The 15000-nt window shown below is 37.8% G+C and overlaps 1 protein-coding gene across 2 annotated transcripts in view; it reads left to right on the top strand.

The window, feature by feature from the left end:
• The window catches only part of slitrk5b (SLIT and NTRK-like family, member 5b), an 84300-nt gene that overhangs the window by 28468 nt on the left and 40832 nt on the right, over positions 1–15000 (top strand). The window contains exon 2 of one of the 2 annotated variants that reach the window (XM_087268471.1): positions 10747–10777. The exons of the other annotated variant lie outside the window; for it this stretch is intronic. The gene's annotated coding sequence lies outside the window, so the exon portion shown is untranslated. The remainder of the gene's footprint in view (positions 1–10746; positions 10778–15000) is intronic. 2 annotated transcript variants of the gene reach the window in all.

Raw genomic sequence — 15000 nt, 5'->3', positions numbered from 1 at the left:
TTAGTCACTTTTACGTGGAACTGGAAAGGAGGCGTTACATGATGCAATAATCGTTTATCTCGATTAATGGTTTTTCATAATCGTTAGAAACCGAAATCGAAACCGGATTTTCGATTAATTGCACAGCCCTAATTATTCATAAATAAATAATTCACCTCCGCCTTTGATGATGATGCCATCTATCGCGATGTTTCACATTAGACATCGTACGATGCCAAATTGGTTGACATCGCCCAACCCTAATGTCCATCCCTTTATGAGCACAGTGTCTCCATCTTCTGATGGCTACTTCCAGCAGGATAACACCATGTCATAAAGCGTGAATCATCTCAGACTGGTTTCTTGAACATGACAATGAGTTCACTGTACTCAAATGGCCTCCACAGACAGCAGAGCTCAATCCAATAGAGCACCTTTGGGATGTGGTGGAGATTGGCATCATGGATGTGCAGCCGACAAATCTGCAGCAACTGTGTGATGCTATCATGTCAATATGGAGCAAAATCTCAGGAGAGTAGTTCCAGTACCTTGAGTCTTCATTGTCGCATGATCCTTTACAAATCTAATATTATGTCATAATTTAGGGGTGTCGAAATTAATCGTTTCTTCGATGCACCGCGATGCAGACGTGGACAATTCGGTATCGGTTCAGTAATAATCATAACCGGTTATTACTGACGTCATTTACCTCATATGCGCTCTGTCGTGAGGGAGGCGATCGCGAGTATTTACAACGCTCTAACTACTTAATACTCATGAACTGTGCACAATTTCACCGTGTGTGTTTGAGAATGAAAGTAGCCTACTCCATTTCTCTCTCTCGCTCTTGCTCTGTCTCTCTCTCTTTCTCAAACACACACAGTGGCCCATTTGACCTGCTGGCGTGGCTTTTCTTCTCCTCTCGGCTGTTTTACAGTGTTACTTTTGGATACAGAAACGAGCGCGTGTCTGCAGAGTTTTCTCCACTGTTTCTATCATAGATCAGCTGTGAGATCGCCGCTGCCGCCTGCCGCCTGCCGCCTGCCGCTTATCATTCATCTGAAGAGCGCAGCGCGCAAGAGCCAATCGCAACCGTTTTTGTTGAGGGTGTAACCAATCAAAGGGGTGTAAGAGAACTAGACAAGGATCAGAAAATTGAGAATTGAGCTGGATATTTATATTTGTTTATATTATTTGCTAAATGCTCGTTTTTTTTCAAAGTTACAGTTTATATATCTGACTGTTTATATTAAATGACACAATTTTATTACAAATAATAGCCTATATAAATATAAATATATTCATTAGGGGTGTCAAAATTAATTGTTTCTTTGGTGCACCGCGATGCAGACGCGGACAATTCGGTATCGGTTCAGTAGTAATCATAACCGGTTATTATGTACTGACGTCATTTACCTCATATGCGCTCTGTCGTGAGGGAGGTGAGCGCCGGTATTTACAACACTCAGGAGCCAACTCAGGGCCGGCCAGTGGCATAGTCACCATAGGCAAATTCTAAGGGCGCTGTATATCCAGGAGGGCGCCAGAAATGAGCGCGATTTTAGTTGGTTTTGTTTTCGATATTCTTGACACACATTCAGTTATAGACGGCAATATCTCAAAAACCTCTTACCCTAAAAAGATCTAAATTGTGTTTCCTACAAAAAGACAAAGCTGGTTATGTTTCACAGCTGTCTTCCTTTTTTGTTCGCTCAACATTACGAGCACTGCTCCGTTTAAGCCCTCGCAATATGTGTTTAGCCGGGATAGCTCGCGCTGAGAGGAGCTCTCAGCAAGGGACCGTCGGAAAAGTGCTTCTTTTTTCTTTCTTTTTTTTTTTCGTTTTTCTGCTCCGCTCTTCACGAGCTCTCCCTGTTGCGAGGGCTTAAGTGTGTGTGAGCGTGTGTGTTTTGTGTGTGTGTGTGTGTGTGTGTGTGTTTGTTTCTTTGGTGCTGTCTATGTTTTTGTTTGAATGAGAGACAGTGTGTTGCAGTGTCTCTGTGTGTTTACAGACAGCTTGTTATAGCCTCTCCTCTAAAATATAACACTGTATATGGAAAGCACCGTCAATGCACCGTGATGCACCGAAATATCGAATTGAACCAAATCGAAGGCATGATAATCGTAACCGAACCGTGAGACCAGTATAGGTTCACACCTCTAATATTCATACATTTTAATACAAGAGCTGCTGCTGTGAAGAAAATATAAAAGCATCGTCGATGCACCGAAATATCGAATTGAACCGAATCGATGGCATGATAATCGTAACCGAACCGAACCTTGAGACTAGTGTAGGTTCACAGCTCTATCATAATTGCATGTAAAATGATTTGTGTGTCGTTTTTCTTAATAGTCATTTGAGAACTTCATATTAAAGCTCTACACCATGTTTTTCAGTGTTTTTAAAGGGGTTAGTTGCAAGTAAACAAAAGCAAGTTTGCACAACAGTTTGAATGGGGGCGCCTTTTGTTGTCAGAATCGATACGGTTTTTCTATAGAGTCATTTGCAGACACGGCCTTGCTATGAGTTCAGTTTTCCCCATTGAAAAGCGCATTGAATGCCTGCATACGTGCTGTCTCATGCAGTTGCCTTCAGTTCCTGGTCCTTGGCTGTAACTCCTGCTTTTGTTGTAGAGTTTCTGCTCTCAGCATTCAGTCCCTCTGCACTCCAGATCTGGAGATGCTCCTAATTGCTTTTCATTGTGTGTGAGAGCAAGATGCTGATGTGAGAGAGGATATGTGCGAGCGTCTGTAATGTATGCATGAATGAGTGTGTTTGAATATGTTTGTGTGTGCGCGTTTGTTTGTATGACTACAAATGAACTAGTTTTCATCACTGAGCAGTCATGCACATGTTAGAGATTTCCCAAATTTTGACAAAAATGTCAGCTAGAACCATAGACTGTAAAATATATGGACGTAGTGTCCGTGACGTCACCCATAGGTTTATAAAGAGCGCAAAAGAAGCCACAAGTATGCGCGGCCAACCGTCGCCATTTTGTTCGCCGGTCATCACACCCACGGCGGGATACCAAACAAGGGCAAAGAGGCGGAGAGTGAGCGGAGCTACAGACACCTGCTGGCATTTAGCTCAGACCTGGTTCAGACACACTTTACTTTGGGAGAACGCTTAATACTTCATCACCTGTGACTCATTTGTGTTCTGACCACTTGTACTTGGTTGTACACTATATCAATAAAGTGTTTAGCCTTTTTAAAACACTGCTGTAATACATTGAGCCACAAAACATTGTTCTAATGATGTTTTTCTACAGGAGGAAAACGCGAATTACTTCCAAACACTTCAGATATAGTCTGTGTTAGTTAATGTACGACTATTGATGAAATCCAGCATTACACTGTATGACAACACTTCAGATGACTGATCTAGAGCCTACAGCTAATCAATCTGTCAGATTCTGCAGTGCATTACAGCTCTAAATATAAATATAAACGATAAATGATCTTAAATAAAACAAATACATGTATAGAGATGGTATATAAGTATATAACTTTACTCACATGGGAAACGGAGGCCACGTGAATGGTTTGTGAGCACAATTGAGTGCACTCAGCATGCCATCTGATAATTGTAGGAAACAAGTCCAAAAGGCAGTTGACTGTGTAAAGCCACATAAAACAACAGAAATACGATTAATATGCCGAGTTCAGTGGCTAATCTGCAGGATTCAGCTGAGGTGACGTGGCGGCGACCAACGAGACCTAGCTGTCACTCAAGTGACCACGCCCTTAATTATGCAAACTTAATATAAAGGAAACGGATGAGTTATAAAAAAATTCACCCCCTCACAGTTGTCATGAAGGGTAATATTAGCTGTATTAACCAAAATCTTTTTTTGTACCAGGCTGTAAACACCTTTTTTCTGCTGTAAAGTTGGCCATTCTAACAGTGGGCTCAATTGAAATTTGCTCTGTTTTGGAGCCAGGAGCGGCCAGGACTAGCGGAATTTCAGATGAATTGCAGTTTTAGTTACTTCCGTATTGACTTCCTGAGGGAGAGCGGGCTAGAACCTTATAATTCTAAGGTGACGATATATTCAATTTAGACCTAAAAATGCAATTTTGCACAATTCTTTAGGCCCTTGAGTGTATTTTATTATATTATAGTGCAATCTAGTCAAATACAAGTCTGAAGTATGAGAAAATAGGTTTTATTAATATTATTTTAATATATTAATCATGCTAAATCTGTAATAAAAACATCTTGGATGCAATTCAAATACAAATCTTATTAGGCCTAAATCTAACTATTTTTACAGGTCAATTTTGTTCTGTTGTTGTTATTATTATAACTTTGCCAACCAAATGCATGTAAATTGAATACGAAAAAATACAAAAAAATATTAATGTAGGACTCAATATTGCTATGTTCTGATTGTTTAAATTGTAATTTAAATGCATGCACATTAGGCTTGTGCGATTTCCAAATTTTGATACCGTCAAACCTCCGTATTTTACCCCAGTCTCCAGTATTACCATGCAAAAAAAAAAATTAATTATGACGTAAGGCTCAGACAGCGTCACCAAACTGTTGGCTTGTGCCTAAACCAGGGTTTTTCAAAGTCTAAGGGTGCTTTCACACCTACACTTTTGTTTGGGAACTTGTCTCATTTGCCCAGTTAGCGCGGTTCGTTTGGCATATGTGAACAGGGCAATCGCGCTCTGTTCCGCGCCAAAGTAATCGCTCCGAGATCGCTTGAATGAGGTGGTCTCGGCTCGATTGAAACGAACCCTGGAGCGGTTCGATTGCAGTGAGAAAGCGATCCGATCCGAGCGCGGTTATGTCACAGTGTTTTATGGATATGTAATAGGCTTACGGCTATATGAAGAGAGAATTATGAGAGTATGGCGGGAAGTTTCGCGAGTCTCCGGATGCCCGCAAACGACTGATGATCTCCCGGTAATCTCGCGTCTCCCTCCCGGTCCTCAAATAGGCATCGTTGTGAAGTATTCTTTGTAGCATGTAGTTTGCAGTAGTTTCCAACTGCTTGGTTATAATGCTGATGTTTCATCTTTGGGTAGAGACTCGATAATATCCATCTGCAGTGTGACTTCAATCGACCGGCATGTTTGTGTGCGTGTGTTTGTGTGTGTGTGTGTGTGTCTGGGTTTCTGCGTCAGAGGGCGGGGCCTCAGGTTTGAAATCTCCCGGGTTTGCGCGTGCACGTGAATAATTTGGTTTCGTTCGTACATCATGGCGAAACACCTAATGACTCGTTATCAAGGCGACTCGTTTGAAGCACTATGAGTCGACTCTTTTATAGATGAATCAACCGTTTTAAACACTGTACACTTACAGATTTAAGCCTTAGCTGGATACTTCACTTCACTTAGAGCTGTGTTACACACTACATGGAGGGGCGTTTTCAAAAACCCATAATATGGGCTCTTTAATACTTGTCTCCTATTTAAGTGCATTGTTTTTTTATGACGGTATAAGGCTATTGAAACTGACACCATTGCTATTTTTAGATCTGTAGATCGGTATACCATATTAACCTATTACTGCCCAAACCTAATGCACATTATTATGTGCATTAATTTAATACTTCTGCTTTAATTTTCAGTTTATGCTAAAACTGTGTAATTCAAAAGAATTTATATTTTCAATTTAGACCTAAAAATGCAATTTTTTAAGCCATTGTGCATGTTATTTCCTGCTGGAATACTCAAATGATGATTGTTTGCATGCACAGTAGTGGCTTTAAACTGAGCACTAAAGGATGCATGTGTTTGTTCTGTTGTGCCTGAGTTGTTAGTATGAGCAGAATCCGAGACTACAGGTGCTGAAACACGGTTGATGCTGCGCAGATGTGAACCGCCACACAAACCCCTGATTCCCAAGAGCCTGAGTTTAAAAAATATATATAAATTTCTACATGTGCAGAGACGCTTTTCTATAACAGCCCACACGAGCGCTGCCTCTGCTGAGATTTCCCACCGAGATCTGCTCTCTAAACATCTTACACTTTGACACCTGTAAAGATTTGCAAGTAACACCGCTGCGTTTGCATGTTTCTTCAGGTTATTAGCATGATTTAACAGAAGGAAAGCTGATAGACGTCTTAGAGCGGAGTATAATTACTTTTACCACATGGGGCCAGGCAGGTTTGACTTTTGGTTTCACCCTTAAAAGCTGCATTTTGTAATTTCTCTGGTTATCTTTTGTGCAATGTTTAAATTTGTGATCTGGAAACACTTTTTCACAACACCGTTTGTGTTATATTCCATGACAAAAGTGTGACATGTATTTTTATAATAAAACAAATTGCTAAAGGGGGTGCATACTTTTTCACAGTGCTGTTTTTACAATCCATAACCAAAGTTTGACAAAAAACGAATCTAATTAGTTCAGTAAGGGGGCACATACTTTTTCACAGCACTGTATGTGTGTTATATTCTGTGACAAATATGCAAATTAACATTATGATGAATTCTTAAAGGGGGCACATACTTTTTCACAGTGCTGTATTTACAATCCATAACCAAAGTGTGACAAAAACTAATCAAGTTAGTTCATAAAGGGGGCACATACTTTTACACTGCACTGTATTTGTGTTTTTCCATGTCAAGAGTGTGACAAATATGCAAATTATTCTAATAATAACAAATTGTGCAGTGGGCACATACTTTTCACTGCACTGTATTTGTGTTATGTTCCGTGACAAATAATCAAATAATCTTATAATAAATTTATAAAGGGGGCACATACTTTTCACAGCACTGTTTTTATGTTATATTCCGAGACTAATATGCAAATTAATATTATAATAAATTCATAAAGGGGGCTCATACTTTTTCACAACACTGTATCTGTGTTATAATCCATGACAGAAGTGTGACAAATATGCAGATAAATATAACAAATTCTTGAAGGGGCCACATACTTTTTCATAGTGCTGTATTTACAATCTATAACTAAAGTGTGACCAAACGAGTCAAGTTAGTTCATAAAGGGGGCACATACTTGTTCACTGCACTGTATTTGTGTTTTATTCCATGACAAAAGTGTGACAAATATGCAGATTAATATAATAACAAATACTTAAAGGACAATCTATAACCAAACTGTGATATATGCGCAATAATACTAATTAAATTAGTTCATAAAGGGGGCACATACTTTTTCACTGCACTGTATTTGTGTTATATACCATGTCAAGAGGTTGACTAATATGCAGATTAATATAATAACAAATTCCTGAAGGGGGCACAAACTTTTTCACTGCACTGTATTTGTGTTATATACCATGTCAAGAGGTTGACTAATATGCAGATTAATATAATAGCAAATTCTTAAAGGGGACACATACTTTTTCACTGCACTGTATTTGTGTAATCCATGTCGAGTGTGACAAATATGCAAATTAATATAATAATAAACTGTTAAGGGGGCACATACTTTTCACATCACTGTTTACAATCCATAAAAAAGACTTGGAAAAAAGGAATGTAGTTCATAAAGAGGGGAAAAAATATTTTCAAAGCACTGTACTTGTTATATTCCATGACAAAAGTGTGAAATGCGTAAAAAAGATAATTAATTTGGTTTATAAAGGGGGTGCAAACTTTTTCACTGTACTGTATTTGTGCTATATTCCATGACAAAAGTCTAACAAAAATGCAAATTAATATAATAATAATAATACATGTATTATTAAAGGGGGCATATACTTTTTCACAGCACTATGTTTGTGTTATATTCCATGACAAAAGTGACAAATATTCAGATTAATATAATAACAAACTCCTAAAGGGGGCTCAAACTTTTTTACAGCACTGTATTTGTGTTATATTCTATGACAAAAGTGTGACAAATATGCAAATATAATAATAAATTCATTTTTCACATCACATTCACTATCACATACTTTTTCACAGCACTGTATTTACAATCTCTAACCAAAGTGTGATCATATATGTGCAGAGAAAAACCCAAATCAATTTAGATTATTAAGGGGGCACATACTTTTTTACAGCACCTTTTATCATATACTGTATAATAAAATTACCGACATGCAAATATATATATATATATTCACAGCATTGTTTTTCATGTATAGCAAAAGTAATAAATATGCCCAAAAAAATAAGTATATATATATATATATATATATATATATATATATATATACATATATATATATATATATATATATATATATATATATATATATATATATATATATATATATAGGGGGCACATACTTTTACACAGCACTGTTTTATCATATTTTGTATTGTGTGTGTGTGTGTGTGTGTGTGTGTGTGTGTGTGTGTGTGTATGTATGTATGTATGTATGTATGTATGTATGTATGTATGTATGTATGTATATATATATATATATATATATATATATATATATATATATATATATATATATATATATATATATATATTCTAAATTCATAAGGGGGCACATACTTTTCAAAGCACTGTTTTTCCCATATTCTTTATAGCATAAGTAACAAATATGCCAAAAAAATAAACAATTCATGGGGGGCACATACTTTTCCACAGCATTATCTTTCGTCCATAAACTTGTTGTTTTGTTTTGCACTCAAATGTTTCTCAGCCAGTTTGTGGCCTATGGGATTATGAACATCAGCCAACACTTGCATTTATTTGGCTGATTAATAAAAGTGTTAGTTCTTGAATCAAATCCAAACTCCACCGACAGCCAACGTTTGAAGTGTTTTTAATGACTTTTTGAGTAAATATTGTCCGCGTGATTCCAGCAGCTCTGTAGACGCTCATTTATCATCATTGATTTTCTGTATGCGCATTCATCAGCCGACGCTCTCCACATTTCAGCATAAATCCGTTTACTAAAAGGCTTCATATTCCAGAACGGCATGCAGTCAAATCAGATCTCATGTATTTTGCACACTTTTATTAATGTTTCATCAGTCTGCCTGCTTAATTAATGCTTACAAGGTGCAAAACTCATACAACGAGCTCTTTGAAGAAAAACTAGACAACATTTTGTCAGTTTAGTGATGCTTTCAATTAGTTTTGTTGGTTTGATAAAAATATATTAAATGTTAAAATCAAGTAATCAAGATTTTGCTCAAGGTCAAAAGGAAATTTATCTCGACTATAACTGTATACTCACCGGCCACTTTATTAGGTACACGTTGCTAGAACTAGACACTTCAGAACTGCCTTAATCTTTCATGGCATAGATTCAACAAGGTATTGGAAATATTCCACAGAGATTTTGCTCCATATTGACATGATAGCATCACACAGTTGCTGCAGATTTGTCGGCTGCACATCCATGATGCCAATCTCTCGTTCCACCACATCCCAAAGGTGCTCTATTGGATTGAGCTCTGATGACTGTGGAGGCCATTTGAGTACAGTGAACTCATTGTCATGTTCAAGACACCAGTCTGAGATGATTGAGCTTTATGACATGGTGCGTTATCCTGCTGGAAGTAGCCATCAGAAGATGGAGACACTGTGCTCATAAAGGGATGGACATGGTCAGCAACAATACTTAGGTAGACTGTGGTGTTGACACGATGCTCAATTGGTACTAATGGACCCAAAGTGTGCCAAGAAAATCTCCCCCACACCTTTACACCAACCTGAACCGCTGATACAAGTCAGGATGGATGCATGCTTTCATGTTGTTGATGCAAAATTCTGTCCCGACCATCTGAATGTGTCAGCAGAAATGGAGACTCATCAGAGCAGGCAACGTTTCTCCAATCTTCTATTGTCCAGTTTTGGTGAGTCTGTGTGAATTGTAGCCTCAGTTTCCTGTTCTTAGCTGACAGGAGCGGCACCCGGTGTGGTCTTCTGCTGCTGTAGCCCATCCGCCTCAAGGTTAAACATGTTGTGTGTTCAGAGATGCTCTTCTGCAGAGCTCAGTTGTAACGAGTGCTTACTTGAGTTACTGTTGCCTTTCTATCAGCTGGAACCAGTCTGGCCATTCTCCTCTGACCTCTGGCATCAACAAGGCATTTGCACCCACAGAACTGCCGCTCACTGGATATTTCCTCTTTTCAGATCATTCTCTGTAAACCCTAGAGATGGTTGTGCATGAAAATCCCAGTAGATCAGCAGTTTCTGAAATACTCAGAGCAGCCCGTCTGGCACCAACAACCATGCCCCGTTCAAAGTCACTTAAATTCCCTATCTTCCCCATTCTGATGCTCAGTTTAAACTGCAGCAGTTCATCTTGACCATGTCTACATGCCTAAATGCATTGAGTTGCTGCCATGTGACTGACTGATTAGAAAACTGTGTTAACAAGCAGTTGGACCAGTGTACCTAATAAAATGGCCGGTAGGTGTATATATTAAGGAAAAAGCTTAATATAAAGTCAGATCAGAGTCTGATGCATGAGGGAGGATGAAAAAAAAACTTATTATTATTATTAGAGTTATGCATGTTCTGTTAGTGCAAAAAAAGTGATCAAAATGCGTAGAAGTTTTAGATGCAGTTTAGATGCATTTTTAGTTGTATTTTTTGTTTGTTTTTATTTTAATTTTGCATCTGAAACGCATGGACATTTGATAAGCATTTCCTCAAATTTGATATACAAAATTGTTATTTCATGTATTGTTTTTTAATAATGCTTATTTTATGCTTTAATAAAAAAAATAATAAAGTCTGATGCATGTGAAAATTTGCTGTATTTATTATAATTTCTCAAATATCAAACTCATGTTTACAAATTGATACTGGAAGGAAGAACTGATCAATGCTTGTATTTTTTTATCGTCCTCAAGGATTATTGGAATGAGCTTTCATGTGTAACAGGTAAACAAATACCTTATTTGTTGTATTTGTGTATTTATTAACATGTTACAAATTTCAAATCTATAAATATTTACGGCAGTTTTTTTTTTTTTTTTGTAGATTTTCACTTTTTTGTACTGTCTTATGATTATTTAAGACTCAAAGACTTCAGTTTTACACATGAGAATAAAGTTGACAAGACTTTATCCTCTTGAACTCTGCTTCATGCCAGAGGGAAACGGCAATTTTTTATTATTTATTCATTTTTTATTAGTCTTGCTGGAAAAACAAGCTTACAAGCAACAAAGTTGATACAACAAGGAAAACAACTTTGAGAGATGTTATTTACTGTAGCAAGTAGACATTCATTTACAATTAAATAATCAGAACTCATTATACTCAGAGAGGATACTATATTCGTATACTATAGTAAGCGAGATTCTATAGTTATTGATTATATCAGTATGCTTTTACTGACATTTTTGAGATTGCTAACATTTAATATTGTTATTAACCTCATATACTGATATGGACACGGATACCTCTGCGTACCCGGTATCGGTATACTTCTGTATTCCTCACATTTTAAAGGTCCTTGCTATTTTTGGTGTAACGGCTTTGTTGGATAACCTTTTAAATAAGAATGCTTATGTTCTAGCCTTTGCGTCACTGATAGCCCGGAGACGGTTTTTACCACACTGGAAGTCTTCTAAACCTCCCCTCACTGTCTCATGCTCAGAAAATTTGGTGTCTTTTCTATATATTGAAAAAATTAAGTTTAAATTAAGAGGTTTCATTTGAAAAAAATTTATAAAAACTGGGATCCTCTAATTAATTTTGTCAGGAACAACACACTTCTCTAATTTATACGATTTTTATTTTATTTATTTTTTCTTTCAAGAAAGATCTCTGCCCTTTTTATTAATGTGTGCATGTGTTATTTGTATTTTATGTATATTTATTTAGTTGCTTTAACACTTCTTGTGGGTGCTAATGTTGTTGTGTGTGTGTTTTTTTTAATTAATGGGGGACTGAGGGGTTTTGAATGTTCTTGTTTACCTTTAGTTATTGTTTAAAAGGAAAGTGTAAATTATTGATATTGTGGTATAATTTTGTAGACTGCACAAAGAACAAATAAATAAAGTTTAAAGTCTGTACATTTCCAGTGACCCCATGAGTGGTTCTGATCTCATCAGTTGGAATACAATAACTTTTGCATAGATTATGGTGGAGACATTTTTCTTTTTTCCTATGATTACAGACATGTGCAGGAACCAGCTAAATTAATTACAGCACGCTAGACCACACACAACCTAAAAGGTACACTTGCAAATTTGAGTTTATAAAAAAAAAAAGCGCCTTTTTTGGCGAGGTTTATTATAACACAGACAACATATACAGATATTTTAAACACTTTCAACAGTGTTTTATGAAAATTCAAAGGGTTTTCTTTAAAATGATACACAACTTTTGCATTTACACCTCTGCATGTGGATTTGGGAAGTTTTTGAATTTGGGTCGGCAAAAGACATGTGAAAGTGAATACATCAGAACTGTGCTGCTCTTAAAGGGGCAGCGCGCAATATTCCTGCTGCCCACTGTTTTTACCATTAATCAAACAACAAAAGGACAAAATCTCTCACTGCTCTTGACTGAAGGTTGTTTGTAGCTATAATTAAAGTGTTTTCCTTATAGAGTGAAGATGCTCAAAGCACAGCTTGTTTCATATTTGTATTCTGTTGTATTTATTTCACTTTCCTTATTTACAGGGAGGTAAATAACTAAAGTTGAGGTCAGAATTATAAGCCCTCCTGAATTAATAGAGGCCCTTTATCTGTTTAACAGAAAGAAAAAAAAATCCAGCACATTTCTAAACTTAATAGTTTTAATAACTCATTTCTAATAACTGATTTCGTTTCTCTTTGCCATGATGACAGCACATAATATTAGACTAGATATTCTTCAAGACACTAGAATTCAGCTTAAATTGACATTTAAAGGCTTAATTAGGTTACTTAGGCAAGTCATTGTATAACAGTGGTTTCTTTTGCAGACAATCAAAAATATATATATATTGCGTAAGGGGGCTAACAATGTTGACCTTAAAATGGGTTTATCGAGATTCAGAGAGGAGTTGACCACGGCGATCGGTTTCGAGTCCGGGGAAGAGCGGTTCCAGCAATCAGGTAAGACAAAAACAGAATCCCAAAAATTAAGTGAACGAGTTTCATAACAGTGTGATTGACTGCGCACCCGGCCAATCGGCTGACCCGCCCTCCTCCTTCCCCGAACCCAACCAATTTTACAGATTGACCCGCCCACCCGCTCGCTTTCCTAAACCCGAGCAACAGTTTACAAAAGATGTCCAAAAAAAAGAAAAGCCCTGATTTTGTTTTTTTTTTCTACCGCGTTTTCGGATTTCACCGCGTTCTCACACTGTTACAAAACTCGTTCACTTAATTTTTGGGATTCTGTTTTTGTCTTACCTGATTGCTGGAACCGCTCTTCCCCGGACTCGAAACCGATCGTCGTGGTCAACTCCTCTCTGCATCTCGAGCCTGTCGGCGGTGGGCTGAGTGGACAAACTGGTTGCAGCGGGGAAGCCCTCCACAAGGAGGTAAGCGGTCGGCTGGGCGGCCGGCAAGCGCGAAAGGGAAAAGCGTCCGCGGGACTACGTTTTCAGAATGAGCTTGGGTTGGCCTCAACACGCCTCCTTTTTTAACCCAGAATGCAAATGCATTTGCTACTTAAATATATTGCTATTTAAACAGCGAGCTGCAAAGCGTCAAAACGACTCTTACGTCGAGCTGAAACTAACAAACAACAATTGCATTGCGCCGGGTGTATAATAGGGTCCCTATTTATTATTAGGACAATTTTTTGATCCTCTTTAAATGTTGACTACTGTATATGCATGTACACAAGCATGCATGTATACATTAACCTTGACAAGTATAGTTTAACCCCTACTCTAAATTGCTCTTCTGCATTTAAGTGTGGTTTATTCATAAACTAATTTCGAGAGGATCCAGTGCCTACAATCAACATGACTGGCTCCTTATTAGCTCCGTTATCAGCACTACTGTTCGCATGGGTTTCCCCCGGGTTCCCTGGTTTTTTCCCACCGTCCAAAAACATAAACCATAGCTAATCGACTAAAACAAATGATCACGCAAGATAACCTTAGTTTACACTTCTCACGGTGACAAGCAGGGGAGTTCTCGAGACCTACCTGACCTCGAACTCCCCTCTCGCCCTTCTAACGGGAGGGAGCCCCGGGCTCGAGGATATTACGAGTACGAGCTCAGGGCTCTCTCCTGGGACAGCATGCCAAATACGCTTTATTGATTATCAGCTAACTGTGAACTCTTGAACTCATTCAAGTACACACACACACACATTATTTTTTTTCTTTTTGATTTTTGTACTAAACCCGAGACCCACCCAACAAAAACCTAAAATAAAATAAAAACATTAGCACTGCAGTAATAGGTACAAAGTCAGGATAGAAACATAACGCACAGGCATTTTGAGTGAGGAGTGAGAGCACCCACACAAACACACACTGTGAGCGTACATCCGCAGCAGAGGGCAGCTAATGCTTCCAGTGCCCGGGGAGTAATTAAGAGTTCGGTGCTTTGCTCAGGGGCTCCTCACCTGGGTTTCGAAGGGCATTGCCATAATTTGAGGCAATTCCACAGAGGCGCATTAGCTGCTAACGTCAGGGGTATGAAAATTTCAGGCTTGAGTGTATATACAGTGCTCAGCGTAAATAAGCACACACCTCACAGATAGGGCTGCATGAAAATGAGACATTACGATTGCGATAACAAGATGATCTGAACAGCTCTATTTGGGAAGATTTCATTAATTTAGATCAACTGGGATGATCTAGTCTTTTTCTATGCTGTGCATCTGCATTTATTAAAAATCACACGTATAAAAGTTAAACAAACAGTGCTTTGGCTTGGGAGTTTAATGTAAAATAACTTGGTCATCATTGTATAATTAGTTTAAAAGTATATGTATTTATTAATATCCTGTGATTTGACTATTGCAGTACACACATGGCGATATCGATGTTCAAACAGTATATTGTTCAGTCCGCAGATCTCTCTTCAATCAGTATTTTCGATATGATGCTTTACATTATTTTATTTGTGCACATACATTAGATTAGTCAGTGCTGAAGCCAAACCTGGAGCTTGTCTAACAAAATCATTTTCAACATTGAAGGCCCAAAC

Source organism: Danio rerio, chromosome 9 (assembly GCF_052040795.2).
Source record: "Danio rerio strain M-AB ecotype USA chromosome 9, GRCz13ab, whole genome shotgun sequence".
Lineage (NCBI taxonomy): Eukaryota > Metazoa > Chordata > Actinopteri > Cypriniformes > Danionidae > Danio > Danio rerio.
Note: the sequence above shows the minus strand (reverse complement) of the source record. Positions and strands in the feature narration are given on the sequence as shown.